Source organism: Sapajus apella, unplaced genomic scaffold (genome assembly GCF_009761245.1).
Source record: "Sapajus apella isolate SASKATOON/1434 unplaced genomic scaffold, GSC_monkey_1.0 scaffold104, whole genome shotgun sequence".
Lineage (NCBI taxonomy): Eukaryota > Metazoa > Chordata > Mammalia > Primates > Cebidae > Sapajus > Sapajus apella.
Window position 1 is genome coordinate 5,602,639 of NW_022437044.1, and position 18,681 is coordinate 5,621,319.

Below are 18,681 nucleotides of genomic sequence, written 5' to 3' on the forward strand. Positions count from 1 at the left end.
TTCTGTCTAGATTTTCCAATTTACTGGCATAGAGTTGCTCATAGTAGTCACTAATGAACCTTTGAATTTCTGCAGTGTCAGCTGTAATGTCTGATTATTTTATTTCTGATTTTATTTACTTGTATCTTCTCTCTTTCTTCTTAGTTTGTCTGGCTAACAGTTTGTCAATTTTGTTTCACTTTTTAAAAAAGCAATTTTTTGTTTCGTTAATCTTTTTTTATTGTTTTCTTCATTTCGATTTCATTTTATTCTGCTCTCATCCTTATTATTTATTTTCATCTACTAATTTTGGGTTTGGCTTGTTCTTGCTTTTCTACTTATTTAAGATGAATTTTTAGATTGTTTATTTGAATATTTTCCTCTTTTTAGGTGTAGGCATTAATAACCATAACCTTCCCTCTTGGCACTGCTTTTACCTTATCTCATAGGTTTTGATATGCTGCATTTTCTTTACTATTTGTTTTATGAAACTTTTCAATTTACCTCTTAATTTCTTTATTGACCCACTGATAAGGCAGCAACATATTTTTTCCATATATTTGTATAGTTTCCAAAATTCCTCTCTTTATTGTATTCCATTGTGCTTAGCAATGGTGCTTGATGTTATTGCAGTTGTTTGCATGTTTTACGACTTGCTTTGAGACCTAACATATGGTCTATTCTTGAGAATGATCCATGTGCTGAGGAAAAGAATGTGTATTCTGCAGCCGTTTGATGAAATGTCCTGTAAATATTTATTAGATTCATGTGGTGTATAGTGCAGATTAAGTCTGATGTTTCTTTGTTTGTTTTCAGTTGGGAATATCTGTCCAATGCTAAAAGTGGGTGATTGAAGTGTCTAGCAATTATGGTACTGGGCCCAATCTCTCTCTTTAGCTTGAATAATATTTTATTTATATATCCAGGAGCTCCAGTGTTGGGTACATATATATTTAAAATTGTTATATCCTCTGACTGAATTTACACCTTTATCATTAAATACTGAATTTCCTTGTCTCTTCTTAATTGCTTTTGTCTTGAAATTTACTCTGTTTGATATAAGTATAGCTACTCCTGCTCTTTTTTGTTTTCTATTGGCATGGAATATCTTTTTCTGTTTTTTAAATTTTCAGTCGATGTGTGATTTTATAAGAGAAAAATGTTTCTTGTATGCAACAGATCACTGGTTCTTGTTTTTTCATCCATTTAGCCAATCTTTGTCTTTTGATTGGAGATTTTAGTTAATTTACATTCAATAATACTGGTAAGTAACAATTTACTCTTGCCATTTCATTATTTGTTTTCTGATTGTTTTGTGATCTTCTCTTCCTTCTTTCCATCCTTCTGTTTTCCTCTAGTGAAGGAGATTTTCTCTGGTGATATGTTTTAGATTCTTGCTTTTTATTTTTTTGTGTTTTCATTGTATGTTTTTTGGTTTGAGGTTATTTTGAAGCTTATAAATACCATCTTATAACCCAGTATTTTAAGTTGATAACAGTTTAACATTGTTTGTGTAAATAGACCAGCAATCAAAAAGAAAACAAATAAAAATTCTACACCTTAACTTCATCCCTAAGCTTTTTAACTTTTTGTTGTTTCTGACTATGTCTTGAAAAGTGGTTGTAGTTATTACTTTTGATTGGTTCATTGTTTATTCTTTCTTCTTAGGACAAGAGTAGTTTACACATTACAGTTACAGTGTTATGATATTCTGTTTTTTCTGTGTGCTTGCTATTACCAGTGAGATTTGTACCTCCAGGTGATTACTTATTGCTCATTAATGTCCTTTTCTTTCTTTTTGAAGTACTCCCTTTAGCATTTCTTGTAGAGCAGATCTCATGCTGATGAAATCTCTCAGTTTTTGTTTGTCTGAGGGAGTCTTTATTTCTCTTTCATGTTTGAAAGATATTTTCACCAGATATACTATTTTAGGGTAAAAGTTTATTTTTCTTTAGCACTTTAAATATGTCATGCCACTCTCTTCTGAGTTTAAGGTTTACACTGAGAAGTCTGCTGCCAGACATATTGGAGCTCCAATGTGTGTGTGTGTGTATTTTCCCTGTGTTAGTGCCTTTAGGGTCCTTTCTATATCATTGACCTATAGGAGTTTAATTATTAATTACCTGAGGTAGTCTTCTTTGCATTAAATCTACTTGGTGTTCTATAACTTCCTTTTACTTGGATATTGATATATTTTTCTAGGTTTGGGAAGTTCCCTGTTATTATTCCTTTGAAAAACTTTCTACTCCTATGTCTTTCTCTTCCTCTTCTTTAAGGCCACTCTTAGATTTGCCCTTTTGAGACTACTAATATTTCTTAGATCCTGTGGGCATTCTTCACTGTTTTTTCATTCTTCGTTCTTTTGTCTCCTCTGTGTATTTTCAAATACACTGTCTTCAAGCTCACTTTTTCTTCTGCTAATTCATTCTGCCATTAAAAGACTCTGACACATTCTTCAGTATATCTATTGCATTATTTAACCTCAGAATTTCTGCTTCATTCGGTTTAGTTATTTCTATCCTGTTAAATTTATCTGATAGAATTTTGAATCCCTTCTCTACATTATCTTGAATTTCTTTGAGTTTCTTCAACACAGCTATTTTGAATTCTGTTTGAAATGTTACATATCTCTGTTTATCTAGGGTTTGTCCTGGGTGACTTATTTAGTTCATTTGGTGTGATCATGTTTTCCTGGATGGTGTTGCTGCTAGTAGATGTTCTTCAGTGTTTAAGCATGGAAGAGTTAGGTGTTTATTATACTCTTTGGTGTCTGATATTTGTACCCATCCTTCTTGGGAATGCTTTCTGGGTATTTGAAAGGGTGTTGGTGTTGTGATCTAAGCTATATGTGCTTTAGAGTACACTCGAAGCCCGGTAACACTGGTTCTTGCAAGCTCATAGAGGCACCGCCTTGATGGTTTGGTCAATATCCAAGGAAATTCTCTATATTACCAGGCAGAGACTGTTGTTCTGTTTCCTTACTTTTTCTCAAACAGAATTGCTCTCTCTAAAATTGGGGGTATGGTAGCACAAGCACCCTGGTGGCTTTCACCAATATGACTGCACCTGGTCAGACCTGAAGCCAGCTCAGCACTAGGTCTCACCCAAGGCCTCGTATAACCACTTTGTGGCTACTTTCAATGCTTGTTCAAGGACGTGGGGCTCTATAATCAGCCAGCGGCAAAGCCAGCCAGGTCTGTGTCCTTCATTTCAGGGTGACAAGGTCTCACCAGACCCAGGTGTTTTCAGAGGTGCCATCTGGAAGTGAGGGACTACAGTCAAAAAACCTTAGAGGTCTACCTGATGTTCTATTGTACTGCGACTAAGCTGACACTCAAGCCACAACATGCAGCCCTTCCCTCTCTTCCGTCTACTTTCCAAAGGCAGAGAAGTCTCACCCTGTAGCCACTGCCACCCAAGGCCACAAGGAGTCCTGCCAAACTACTGTTGATATTTGCTTAAAGGCCAAGGGCTCTTAAGTCAGTTTGTGGTGATTGCTGTCTGGCATGGGTCTCACTCTTCAGGGAAGTGGGCTCCCCTCTTTTTCCAGTGCAGGTCCAGAAATGCTAACCAAGGGTCACATCCTGGAATTGAGGACCCCAAAAGCCCATTTGATGCTCTGCTCCCCTGTTGCCATACTGATACCTGAAGCCAGCTGTCTAGAAATGTCATCTGGGAGCTAGGGCCTAGAATGGGGGCCTCATGACTCTATCTAGTGCCTTATCCTGCCGTGGCTGAGCCAGTATCCAGGATGTAAGGGAGAGTCCTCCCCACTCTTCTCTTCCCTCTCCTTTCCCTAAGTGGAAGGAAGGGGTCTCTTTTGGAGCCACAAACTGTGCAGTCTTGGGTTAGGGTGATACTTTCCCAGCTGATGTTTTAGTATTGCATGCTACCCCAGTCCACTGTCCTATGCCCAGTTCTGCCCTAGGCCTTGCCTAAGGGTTGTAGTCCTTATGGTCTAGAATGCCTTTTAAATTTACTTAGAGACCTAAAACGCTTTGGCCCTTTGTGGCAAGGTTTGCGAGAATTCAGATTTGGACCATTGGGCTCAGTGATTCCCCACCAGATAGGGCTAGTTTAAATGCTCCCTCCATGGGTGGTTGTCAGCTGTATTTGGTCTGGTTTTTCTTTCTGCTCTAACAGAACAGCACTGAGTTCAATGCCTCACAATTTTTGTATTCTTTCTCCCCCAATGCCCAGAGAAGCTCTTTGTACCATGAGGCCACTGCAGTGGTGGGGAGAGAAGTGCCTTGGGTGATTCAATACTTTTTTTGTTTTTGTTTTATCTCTTCAGAGCTTCTTTTGGTGTATGGAGTTAAAACTAAGTACTATGAGTGCTCACCTGATGTTTTCATTCTTAGGAAGGTGACTTTTCTTTGTAGATAGATGTTAAATTTGTGTCCTTGTTTGGGGTCGGGGGAGGATGATCAATGAAACCTTCTATTCTGCCATCTTGCTCTATCTTTCATTCTCATATTTTTATCTCTTAGTATTGTGGCATATGAAAAAATATTTTTGACCATACACTCATAATCATTTTTATCGAAACTGCTATCAGTCATTAAAAATGTCTGTGTTTCATTGAGCAAAACTGGGACCAGTGTCTTTAAGCTTGTCACTTGCTGGGTCTGTAAAGAATTGTTTAATTATATATGAATGGAAATTTTAATTATTCAAATGACTTACATAGTTGCTGAATGCTGTGCCATAAAATTCTGGTTCTGACTTTTAAGACATCATTTTAATTAATTTTGGTGTAATTTCATACATGTTATTAATATCTGGATGGAGGTTAGAGATTATATTGTATTGGTGCCCTGATTAAAGGGTATTATATTTATTGCACTTGAAGAAAAAAAGTACTAGTAGTATAAAAATATCATAGTTTCTTTTAATTCAACTTGATCCCAAACATAACCTATATCACTCCTAGCTTCATTGCTATGGGGCATAGTATTTTTATTAGAAATATTAAATACTTCTAATAAATTTGAGTAGGGAAAGACTCCCTAAATATATAAACAGTAGTTATGCTTACAGAACACTGCTGACATTTTTCCTATCAATGAGTTGTTTTAAGATGAATAAGAGGTAATGAAGAGTCAGAAATCATCTCAGAAGACATGGTACTTCTTTCTAATACAGAATGAGAAACTATTAGGACAAATGGCAATGAGTTCTTCTTTCCCCTAAATTAAAGCAGGAAAGTATGAGTCAGAGGTAAGACCCTTTAACATCTCCAGATATATCCCATGGGGTCAGGGCCAACTGGATAGACCTTATAAATGGACTTACCTGAAGTTTTCTCTAACCTCTCTGTGTATGGCCTCATATTTTCTGTCCTAAACTTTTCTCTCTTTACTTTAATTATCCCTTATCCCAGGTACATATCACAGCTATCCCATACTCCCCATTCCTTTACAGTGTTGCCTCCAACATAGAAGAATATGCATTTTAGTTAAAATCCAGATTTGCGAAAAAAGAGACAACTATGATTCCCATTCCTTCACCTCCACTGGGAAAAAATGTTTTTGGTCTGCTTGAAATGTTCAAGGGAAAAAATATCCAACTTTGCTGACTCTCCCATGCTATCCTTCAGCTTCCCAGCTCACCTGTGGAGGTTTGATTCTACTTGGGCTACACCCTACTTCTCAAAAACCAGGTCACTGAGAAATCTGGGACTTTCATTCATATATGTGACCAATGTTTTAGTGACCAAAAATACAAAAAAAAAAAAAAAAAAAAAAAAATCAACCACAAGATTCTGTCATTCACCCACTATAGCATTAATGACTTCCAATTATTCACCAAGGACTTGATTAGAATGAACCATCTCTGATTCATTACTGCCAATTTGAAACTCTATTTACATCAAAGAGCAAAATATATGAACTGTTCTTAAAATTCTTACCCATTTTCAAAAGAATGTGATCCCTGGACAAATTTGTCATTCACCGAACTTCTCTCCCCAAAATTTGCCACCATCTTTATTATGACATCCATTTAATCAGTAGTCAGAGGCCATGACACACAGAAGAAATGGCCTTCTCATGTGATATAGAAACTGAAATCTTGTTTTGGATAAAAGATTTCTGGACTGTGATGATAGTAGATCTAAAAGAAATTGGTTGAGATCTTTTAGCAATTTAGAAGGTAGAACCAATCAGATACAGAAGCACTCAAGGAGCCCCGAGACTTAAAAGATAAAACACCTTCATATGACATTAAATTTTTTAGCACTGTTTTCTCTTCTTAAAGTTGTTTTATGTACTGACTTCCTTTACCTGAAGTTTTCTCTGACATACAATGAACCAGAGGCAACTTTAATTTTATTTTCCTGATATTAATAAGCGATCAGTGAGGTTTACAGCAGTATCTATTAGTGAAAGATCATATTTTCATTTTTGATAACTGATTTTTTAAGTTTAAACTAATCATGAATTTCCATTAAAATTTACCATTAGATCATTACCCTGCTTCTTTAAAACAATAGTTTAACGTATACCGCACCATAGAAAGCTTTTGAACTTTTCTTAGAATGTTCTTAAAGAACCTATTTTAAAGAATTTTTAATAAAATCTTCTAAGAACTGTAAAATACTTTATACCACCTATTAAAGAATAGTAAAGGTGAATTTTATTTTGAGAATCTGATTCAATTTATACATAGAAAAATAGCACTCTTAATATTTATTCATATTTTTAAATTGGCAAGTTAAAATATTGTTTATTTATGTACTCTTACAAATTTAGATGGTATTTCTTTGGTTTCTTTTTTCAATAAACATTACTTTTTAAGGGTGGTAATTTTGAAGGGAGCAGGGAAGAAGTCGTTATCAGTGGCTCAATATTCTGGGATCAGAAAACATGTAATTTTTGTTTTGCTTTTGCTCTTTTTGGACAGTAATTACCTGGTGAGTTTCTCATACTGAGAGCTCTCCAGAGTACAGAGTTCTTGCCAGCATCAAAATGACTTCCCCTTTGAGAAGTAACCATATTTCTGTTGAAAATCCATTGAACTAAAAACTAAGAGACTAGGCTTTCAAATCTGGTTCTGCAATAAACCAGCTGTGTGACCACGGGCAAGTCATCTAACCTTACTGGGTCTTAGTGTCCTATTCATAAGAGGTGAAGGAAGGCTAGATGATATCTGAAGTTTTTTCTAGTACTAGGATTCAGTGGTTGAATACACTATTTTCTTGTTATGAATGCAGCTCATCTAACTTAAGCACAAGGAAGCAGCTTCTAAAAAGAGCTGATTAGCAACAGTTAGGAGTGGCATTTCATTTGTATTGCATGTCTTCCCAATTAAAAGCGTTTAGTGATTCAAATCACATGCTTGAAATACAGTCTTTAAAAGGAAATATTTTCAAATAAAAGATAAAGCATTAAAATCTTAGTGTCAAGGCCAATTTGTATTTAAACATTTGCATAATATTAAAGAGTTTTGCTATGATATAAGGCATGCTTAGCCATTGCAGGTTTTAGAAACTGAAGAGACAGAGACAGAGTCAAAGAATGAGATAGAGAATGCAAGTGCATATGTGAGCACAAGCAAATGAAACAAGTGAAAAAGAGAATTCTGAGTTATTATATATGCTAGTTAAAAAATGATTGGTTCCGCCTAGGATGTTTGCAGAATGAATCAGATTATGTTTTGTATTTAATTTCTATACTTCACATTAAGTCATATGTTTAAGATTTTCCTTTCTTTCTGAAAGTCAAAAGCTGACTTTTCGAAATCAAATAAAGACTAGACTAACAAAATGGAGACATGAAGAATGGATTTGCTTCACTGTTCTCATGGATATAACAACTCTGATATCTTCAATTAAATCTCCTTTGTTCCAGCTCAAAACATTGTGAATTTAAATTAACACTTTAAGACATGTCAGTCTGAGTGCATATTCAAGTAACATAATAAAATCATTTGATTGTTCACTCAGATGGAGGAACTAGGGTAGTGATGTGAACACAAGGCCAGAAAACATGAAATAGAATTTATTATATGTATAATTTTAAAAAGCAATGTTGAGGGAAGTACACATTAAAACAGAGCTTAGTACAAAAATTCTATCATTTTCAAGAAACTTTCTAAATGCCTACTCTTTCGTAAAAAGGGAAAAACAAAGACTGTTCTTAATTTTGAAATCTGACAAGATAGAGAAAAAAAAAAATCAATGACAGAAATTCCTATTTTTTGGACTAACATTAAAAAGAGAAAAAAGAACCGCATGCTATGAATAGTATTGTTCTACAAAATAGGCTTTGCCAGGTCCTAGTGGAAAAAATATACGTGTAGAACATCTTAAACCTTGTATGTGGCTTTACCAAAATTAGCAATACTATTATTAATATTTTCATGTAAACTTATTTCTTCCAAAGAGAGATGGTGTTTTCTTACACTTCACTCTCCTTTCCTTAATATGACTTTCAAGTAGCGAGGAATTTGGTGACATTAGGGTTATCAGCAGATGTGTGACTAATGGCTTGGGACATTTTATTGTAATCAATTTTTTATTGTATTTCTCTTGACAATGCTACAAATGAATGCTGAAATAAATGTTTTAGAAGTAGTGCATAGACTCTTATTGGCACCACAGTATTGAATATATAAGCAATAGTTGCTATTCCCTCTAATAGTTTTAGACAGCTTATAGCAAACCATGAAATATTTAGTGGAATAAAAGTGAATTTATTATAATACCTGTTGTATCTATATTGAGAATATTCAATGTGTATTAAAGTATTTCCTGAATGTTTTCTAAAATAGCCATTTTATTGTAGTGTTATCTGTTTGAATCTATGTTCTTGCATTCCTGTGGCCCAAAAATGTATCAGTGATACTAAAAGTGAAAAAAAAATTAAATATCAGGTAGGTTAGTTATTAATAAATCAAGTAGTGGTGAAAGTCAAAAATAAATTTTTAGTACTTTCCACCAGCATTCCTCGATCTAAAGAATAAATGGCTTTTAATCAGTTTTAGAACTAGGTCTTCTTGGAACTATTTTTAGTACTTACTGGCACTGTATGCATTTTCTGGGCAACTGTACCAGATTTATAGCTCTAAAAGTGCTGTGTTATTTATTGCCTTCCAATAGGCAATGAAGTGGTGTCTTGCACATGCATATGTCAAAAATGTTAAAGTTTTCTACAGTGGTCTAGTTAATTCTTTCCAAGGACAATAGGCAAAATATATATTTCTTTATTTGGCAATGAATGTCCTTTATCTATTTTTAAAAAGAAAAAAAAAATACTTCTTTTTCGAGTTTCACATCCAACCTCAACTTTCTCTTTTCCCCACAAGAATTAAAGTCTCAGTAGGGCTTTATCTTGCTTATTTCAGCAGTTTTTATCTTGGGTTTGCAATCCTAAGGCTTATGTTTGAATTTAGGAAGAAATATCACTCACAAATGACGGTTATTAGAATGAGGTTATTGGATGAGGTTAGTTAGAAAGTCCATATATTTTTCATGACGTCAACCTGAATTGGCAGTTTTGTATACTAGAGGTCACTGCCGTTTAAGATACCAGAATCCAAAAAATGACGTATCATGTGTAAATGATTCTTGCATGCAGTTCATATATATTATTTTCTTCTCTGATATTTGTTTTCTTCATTGATAACACCTATCCATGTTTGACAGCTGTAGGGTTTTGTATTTTTTTCAATAATGCACTGGCTACATGCCCCACTTAGTATTTGTCATAATTTCTTCTGAAAATAAAGTTTTACAACTAGGTTGTAAAATTTTACAAGCAATTGACGCTTGGATTTGATAACATTTTTGAACAGAAAAGAATTAGTTGTTTCAGGAAATAATTTTGAAACTGTTTTCTGAACAGTTTTATTAAAATGAAAGACAAAAAAAAAATCCCAAGACAATTACAGGGTATTCCTATGCCTACACAGACTGAGAATTAAGAACGACCAAGATCTGCTGCTCTTCTTTTTTTATCTTTTAAAATAAGAACCACTGCTTTAATTCATTCATTTATTTATCTAACGTTTACTAAACGTGTTCACATATACCAGGTGCTATCTCTTTAGAGATTACACATTTAAACAAAGCTTCATGTCATATTACCCTACACTCACATTCTTTAGCATATGAAGGCTTACATAAATTACCTAGAGATATACAATTAGAGTTTGCTTCTATACAGAAAAATAAATAATTTTAAGTGCATTTGGAATTCAGGATAGTGCAGGTCAATTCTCCCAAACTTTTAATTTTTTTTGTATATAAGGACGTGTCTGTGCTACAGTTGGGGAGATGATGAATTAAGGAGCCATGCATCTTACATCCTTTTTCATTTCTCTCATTGTCCTCCTGTCATGGTCAAATATATGGCAAATGGCTTTAGTTTTTTTAATTGATCATGTGGATGTGAGCTCAGTTAAACTAACTCTATTTGGGTTAGGACTGATGTTGGATCTATGTGTTAGTCACTCTTTATTCCTGAAGGAGATTGAACAGAGAACAGTCTTGGAATCATCATTCAGTAATAATATGAAGCTCATGCTGGTGCTATACATTGACATCAACTTAGATATCTCACCAAAATTTTGTTGAAAATTATCTATGTCTTACATGTGGGCAAATCCTCTTCAAATTCTGTGGATAATATTAAGTTTAAATATATTTACCCAGCAAGTCTTTTTCGAGTTCTAAAAATCTGGAAAAATGGGGGCTACGCATGCAATCACCTGGCTAATCATAGATTTTTTTAAAAAAAAAAGAAAATATGATGTCTTAGCAGAGCACAGTTCAATAGAATTTGTACAATAATGAGAATATTCTATATCTGCAGTGTCCAACATAGTAGCTACTGGCCACAAGGAGCTGTTAAGAACTTAAAATATGACCAGTGCAAGTAGGAACTGATTTTTTTAAAATTAATCCAATTCATTTAATTTAAATCTAATTTTAAATGATCCCTTGGGGCTAATTACCATCATACATAACAGAGCAGTTTTGGAATACAGAAGAGCATTGATGACATTATCCATTAACTAGTATGTACATTTGTTATCACCATGAGAATTAGAATAATGTATTATTAAGATTACTGCCATTTCACATAAAGTAATTAAAAGACAGTGAGTATGCTGTTCTTGGGTTTTTTATCTGACACAAGCTTGCCTTAATTTGCTTGGGAAAGCAAAGACTAACTCAAAATTCAGACAAACACATAAAACTAAAACCTAAATATATAAACAAGAAATGCACAAACATACATACATAAATTCTAAAATTAAAACTAACATATTCTTTTTCCCAGATGTATTGTATTCATAAATTGGATAATAGGCTCCAAAACTTAAGAAATTCAGAATATTTAATTGTTCTTTTTATACTATATTATCTTTGTTTCTGTTTATACAACTTCTAATAATACCTTATAATTTCCCCACATAGCTCTTATTAAAAATGTAGTTATTGTCTTAATCAATATAAATCCATTAATATCAATAACAACATTAAATCCACAGTTATTAATTTTTCTTTCACCTTAGCTAGAACTTAACTTTTATTAGTAAAACATGTTTTCTCACCATCATAACCCTGGCATCTGGGAGAATGCTCTGACCATATTAGCCACTCAGTATTGGAATGTCAAGGATTAAAAGAGTATTAAGTGCCATGGATTTTATGAAGTACAATTTAGATACTATTTTTTTCTATCCCTAAATAGACATTTTGGATTTGAATCTTCCTAAAAACCTTTTGGAATATCATTACAAAAATCAAATTATCATTAATCGCTAAGTTTATTTAGATCAAATTACAATAGTATGTTATGGTATTTACTTATATTCAATGTTGGAATAAATTCTATTTTTTCTTAAAATATACAGTATATAAAATGATAGATTTCACTTGCTAATTTTCACACTATAAATAGATATAACACGAAAATGTCTTTTTTTTTTTTGCCATGTAATCAAGGAAAAGCCAGGTTGATTATTGCTCTATTAGAGTAAAATAGGAATAGAATCCTTGTGCATTGATGGCCTAATAGGAACAGCTCTAGAGTGCAGTTCCCAGTAAGAACAATGCAGAGGGTGAGTGAACACTGCATTTCCAAACAAGTTGTTACTGCCCACAGACCAGGAGATTCCCAGGCTGAAAAGCACCACGAGTTTCCGGCATGGCTGTTTTAACAAGCCAGTGTAGCAGGTCTCCACACAAAAAAAATCACAAAAATCTGGGTGGCCATTTCAACTGGAGCCTGGAACACCTGGGAGACAGAGCTGTCCGTTCAACTGAAAAAAAGGGACTGAAACAGGAAGCCAGGTGATCTGGCTGAGCGGATCCCATCCCCACAAACACCAGCAATCTGAAACACTCTGGATTGAGAGCTTCACAGCAAATGCAGCTGGACCCAGGATGGTCCAGCTCTGTTGGGCAAAGGGCATCCACCACTACTGAGGCAGTCCACCATTACAGAGGCAGTCCACCATTACAGAAGCAGACTGCCATTACTGAGGCAGACCGCCATTACTGAGGCAGACCACCATTACTGAGGCAGTTCTAACTATATCGCTATAAACAAAACCAAAAGAAGTTCACACAGCAGCTGGGCAGAGCCCATGGCAGCTCAGCAATGCCTCTGATGGCAGACTGTGACTAGGCTACCTCCTTGCTGGGCAGGGCAGCTCTGAAAAAAGGCAGCATCATGTCAGGAACTTATAAATAAAACCCCACCTTCTCAGGACAGAGCACCTGGGAAAAAAGGCAGTTATCAGTTCCACTGCAGCAGACTTAAATGTACCTGCCCAGCAGCTCTGAACAGAACAATGGAACTCACAGCTCAGCACTTGAGGGCCTATAAGGGACAGACTGTCTCCTTAAGCAGCTCCCTGACCCCCATAGATCCAAAGAGTCACCTCATAAAGGAGAGCTCAGGCTGACATCTGGTGGGTATCCTTCTGGGACAAAGATAACAGAAGAAGAAACTGGCAGAAACCCTTACTGTTTGGCAGCCACCACAAGTGATACCCAGGCAAGCAGGGTATGGAGTGGACCTCCAACAGTCCTACAGCAGATGGGCCTGACTGTGAGAAGGAAAACTAAAAAACAGAAATAAATAACTTTGTCATCAACACAAATGACTTCTACTCAGAGATCCCATCTGAAATTCACCAACTACAAAGACCTCAGGTAGATAAATCCACAAAGATGGGAATAAACCAGCGCAAAAAGGATGAAAACACCCAAAACCAGAATGCTTCTCCTCCTCCAAGGGATCACAACTCCTCACCAGCAAAGGAACAAAGCTGGATGGAGAATGAGTCTGATGAATTGACAGAAACAGGCTTCAGAAAGTGGGTAATAACAAACCTCTCTGAGCTAAAAGAACCTGGTCTAACCCAATGCAAAGAAACTAAGAACCTTGAAAAAAGGTTTGACGAAATGCTAATGAGAATAAACAGCTTAGAGAAGAATATAAATGACTTAATGGAGTTGAAAAGCACAACACAAGAACATTGCGAAGCATACACAAGTTTCAATAGCCGAATCGACAAAGCAGAAGAAAGGATATCAGAGATTCAAGATCAACTCAATGAAATAAAACGAGGAGGCAAGATTGGAGAAAAAAGAGTGAAAAGAAATGAACAAAGCCTCCAAGAACTATGAGATTATGTGAAAAGACCTAATCTACATTTGATAGGTGTACCTGAATGTGACAGAGAGAATGAATTCAAGCTGGAAAACACTCTTCAGGGTATTATCCAGGACAACTTCCCCAACTTAGCAAGACAGGCCAATATTCAAGTCCAGGAAATACAGAGAACACAACAAAGATATTTCTCAAGAAGAGCAACCTCAAGGTACATAATCATCAGATTCACCAGGGTTGAAATGAAGGGGAATATGCTAAGGGCACCCAGAAAGAAAGGTTGGGTTACCCACAACAGGAAGCCCATCAGACTCACAGCAGATCTCTTGCAGAAACCCTACAAGCCAGAAGAGAGTGAGGGCCAATATTCAACGTCCTTAAAGAAAAGAATTTTCAACCCTGATTTTTATATCTGACCAAAGTAAGCTTCATAAGCAAAGGAGTAATAAAATCATTTGCAAACAAGCAATTGCTGAGAGATTTCATCAACACTAGGCCTGCCTTATAAGAGCTCCTGAAGGAAGCATTAAACATGGAAAGGAACAACCAGTACCAGCCACTCCAAAAACATACCAAATGGTAAACAGTATCGACACAATGAAGAAACTGCATCAACTAATGGGCAAAACAACCAGCTAGCATCAAAATGGCAGGATCACATTCGCACATAACAATATTAACCCTAAATGTAAATGGGCTAAATGCCCCAATGAAAAGACATGGACTGACAAATTGAATAAAAAGTCAAAAACCATTGGCGTACTGTATCCAGGAAACCCATCTCACTTGCAATGAGACACATAGGTTCAAAATAAAGGAATGGCGGAAGATTTACCAAGCAAATGGAGAACAGAAAAAAGCAGGAGTTGCAATCCTAGTCTCTAATAAAATAGACTTTAAACCAACAAAGATCAAAAGAGACAAAGAAGGGCATTACATAATGGTAAACGGGTCAATGCAACAAGAAGAGCTAACGATCCTAAATATATACGCACCCAATACAGAAGCACCCAGATACATAAAGCAAGTTCTTAATGACCTACAAAGAGACTTAGCCTCCCACACAATAATAGTGGGAGACTTTGACACTCCACTGTCAATATTAGACAGATCAATGAGACAGAAAATTAACAAGGTTATCCAGGACTCGAACTCAGATGTGGACCAAGCAGACCTAATAGACATATACAGAACTCTCCACCCCAAATCCACAGAATATATGTATTCTTCTCAGCACTGCATTGCACCTACTCTAAAACTGACCACATTATTGGAAGTAAATCACTCCTCAGCAAATGCAAAAGAATGGAAATCATAACAGCCTCTCAGACCACAGTGCAATCAAATTAGAACTCAGAATTAAGAAACTAACTCAGAACTGCACAGCTTCATGGAAACTGAATAACTGGCTCCTGAATGTTGACTGGATAAACAATGAAATGAAGGCAAAAATAAAGATGTTCTTCAAAACCAACAAGAATGAAGACACAACGTACCAGAATCTCTGGGACACATTTAAAGCAGTGTCTAGAGGAAAACTTATAGCAATAAATGCCCACATGAGAAGCAAGGAAAGATCTAAAGTCCACACCCTATCATCAAAATTGAAAGAGCTAGAAGAGCAAGATCAAAAAAACTTGAAAGCTAACAGAAGACAAGAAATAACTAAGATCAGAGCAGAACTGAAGGAGATAGAGACACAAAAAACCCTTCAAAAAAATCAATAAATCCAGGAGTTGGTTTTTGAAAAGATCAACAAAATAGATAGACCGCTAGCCAGACTAATTAAAAAAAAAAATGGAGAGAGAAGAATGAAATAGAGATAGCAGAGCGTAGGGAGATCGAGGAGGGATAACATTGAGAGAAATACCCAATGTAGGTGATGAGGGGATGTAGTCAGCAAACCACCGCAGCATGTGTATACCTATGTAACAATCCTGCACGATCTTCACATGTACCCTAGAACTTGTTAAAAAGAAAAAAAAAGAAAAGAAAAAAGCACCTCTTTCCAGGGAACTCCTCTTTCCAGGGACCCTCAGTTCTGTTAGCCAGGTTATCAAGCTTTCAAAATCAAGTGTTGAATGACAAAAAGGATTCTTTTTTTTTTTTTTTTTTTTTTTTTTTGAGACAGAGTTTTGTTATGTTGCCCAGAATAGAGGGGTGTTGTGATCATGGCTCAGTGCGGCCTTGACTTCCTGGGCTCAAGTGATCCTCTTACTTCAGCCTCTGAAGTAGGGAGGACTACAGGCATGTGTCACCATGCTCAGCTAATTTTTTAAATTTTTTGTATTGATGATGTCTCTCTAAGTAAGGTTCTAAGGTTGGTCTCAAACTTTTGGGTTTAAGCAATTCTCCTGCCTTGGTTCCCCAAGGTGTTGGGATTGCAGGTGTGAGCCGCTGTACCTGGCCAACATTCTTCTTTATCACAATCACTTTGTTACTGAAAGTACCTTATAGGCTATAGTTGTAATAGATAAATTGGGCCAATTTTTAAGAAATATCATTTTACTCACTGGAGATTATGGTAATGCCATGAGAATGGTAAAACCAGGATTTGTTTTTCTTCTATTATGCAACTTTGCTACATGTGCTAGGCCATGGTAAATTAAAACAGTATTACCTTAGAGTCCTGATTTGGAGCAATGACCATTTATAGGCTTAGCTGGTCATATCACCCATTGTGAAATTACATGTGAAAAATGGATCCTGCTTTAAGGGAACAGAATCTGGCTGGTCTCCGTGCCTCATGCGTTTGTTCCCAGCACTTTGCGAGGCCAAAGCTGGTGGATCATGAGGTCAGGATCCAAGACAAGCCTGGCCAAGATGGTGAAACCCCATCTCTACTAAAAACTACAAAAATTGGCCTGGTACAGTGGCAGGCACCTGTAATCCCAGCTACTCAGGTGGCTGGGGCAGGAGAGTTGCTTGAACCTGGGCAGCAGAAGTTGCTCCTTTTTCTGGTAGATACAGAAAAACATATGCCCTTTATCAGAGTCATAAAGAGTTCTATGCAACAGGTTTTTTTAGGCAATTAAAAAAAATTCAAAGTTCTGTTTCCTTAAGACAAAGAGCCTGAGTGCTAAGCCTTCTTTGTAATTGACAAAAACCCTAAGATGTTTTCTTCAAGAAAATTATTATTATATATAAATGTTTCTCCAAAGAGTTAAAATGTTTATACTGATAATTTTCTTGAAGAAAGCATCCTGGGGATATTGTCAATTATCAACAAAAGAGGGTCAGTACTCGGGCATTTTAACTCTCTGGAGAAAAAATTATGTTTTCACAACTAAATACTTAACCATTTATCCAATAAAATCTGTAATTTTTCAGTTATTAATTTATTTCTTTCTGACTTTAGAACTTGGAATCATCTGACTTCTCTTTCTAAAAACGATTATCACAAGTACTTGATTGAATGACCATCTTATTCTCTAGAAGATATCATCCTACATGAGTCATAGTGGGCTTAGTGAATAGACTTGTATTTCTATTTCTATATTCATGATTCTATAATCTCATTTGATCATTCCATCAATGTATGGCTTTATAATAAAGTATTTTGTTTGTAAATAAAAAGACTACATAGGCAATTAGAAGACAGGTAAATTTTTAAAAGATAATGTGATCAAAATATATTTGTAAACTGATTATATATTCTAGCAATCTCTGAAATTCTATTATTATTTATTAGGTTCTAATTTTTAGGATCGTGTTTTTGACAGTAGTATGACAAAACTATAACCTCAGATCTTATCCTGTTCTTTCATGACACAGCACATAAATAAGAGACCAATAACTGATCCTTGCCACATGTTCACAACATGTATGTTAAAAAATGTGGTAGATAATTAAAAATTATTTAGATGTACATACGTGTGTGTGTGTGTGTGTGTGTGTATAGATAGCTAGATAGATAGATAGATATTCATAAATCACCTCTGAATAGGAATCTTAAGGTCTTCTTCTGATCTTTTCTTCACACTCCCAGTACCTTTTATCTCATTCATCTCTGTCATAGTGCTGCAAGTAACACTGGACAGGAATCCTCCTCTCTCATTACTCCTCAGTGAGCTGGCACGATCACTATGTTTGTGTGTAGGGATTATCTTATTATAGTTCAGGGAGGAGATTGTTTTTTTAAATATTCCCATACTGTGACTTTGTGGGCATGAATTGAAAATAGGTCCTATCCCAAGATGTCTTTCTCAATTTGAGATTTGACCTGTGAATTTTAGTTCATTGTGCTTGCATGTTAACAAAAAAAGTTAAGAAAATAACGTTGCATTTTTAATCTCTGAGATAATTTCATTTCGATTGTGTGTTCCTATGGGAAATATTGAAATTCGGCGTATTTTATATAAGTTTATATTTTGACCAGAGTTTGGTTTTTTCCCATCCGCTAAAGGTTTTAGCTGTATTTATTAGATATGACACTTATGATGTTGTCTTGGAGGAATATTTTTATCTTGGTGCTTACTTTGGTACTGAAAAAGCATCTTAGACAACTGAAATCTGCAGCCAAAAATATTTTAATTCATTTGGAATAATCTTGGATAGTTCACTTATAGCTTCGTTTATCTTGTGAAAATTTAGTGACAATTCTTTTTAAAATTCTGTATACTTTTTCCTTTTGAAAACTTAAGTAGTTTGAAAACCAAACATTGTATGTTCTCACTGATATATGGGAGCTAAGTTATGAGGACACAAAGGCATAAAGATGATACGATGGACTTTGGGGACTTGGGGGGAAGAGAGAGAGGGAGGCCAGGGCTAAAAGACTACAAATATGGTGCAGTGTATACTGCTCCAGTGATAGGTGCACCAAAATCTCACAAATCACCACTGAATAATTTACTCATATAACCAAATACCACCTGAACCCCAATAACTTATGGAAAAATAAAATAAAATAATAAATTAATTTAAAAAACATATAGTTCACATAAGTGAGTAACATTTATTACCATAAAATGCTACAGTCTGAAGCCTCCCTCCCCCAGAACATCTTCTAGCACAGTTCTCTAATTTTACAAGTGTCAAGAAATGTTAAGTAACTTACTTGTAGTCACAATAA

At 35.5% G+C, this 18,681-nt stretch overlaps 1 protein-coding gene across 2 annotated transcripts in view; it reads left to right on the forward strand.

The window, feature by feature from the left end:
* PCDH11X (protocadherin 11 X-linked) overlaps positions 1-18,681 on the forward strand; it is an 807,063-nt gene that overhangs the window by 85,551 nt on the left and 702,831 nt on the right. The window lies entirely within an intron of this gene.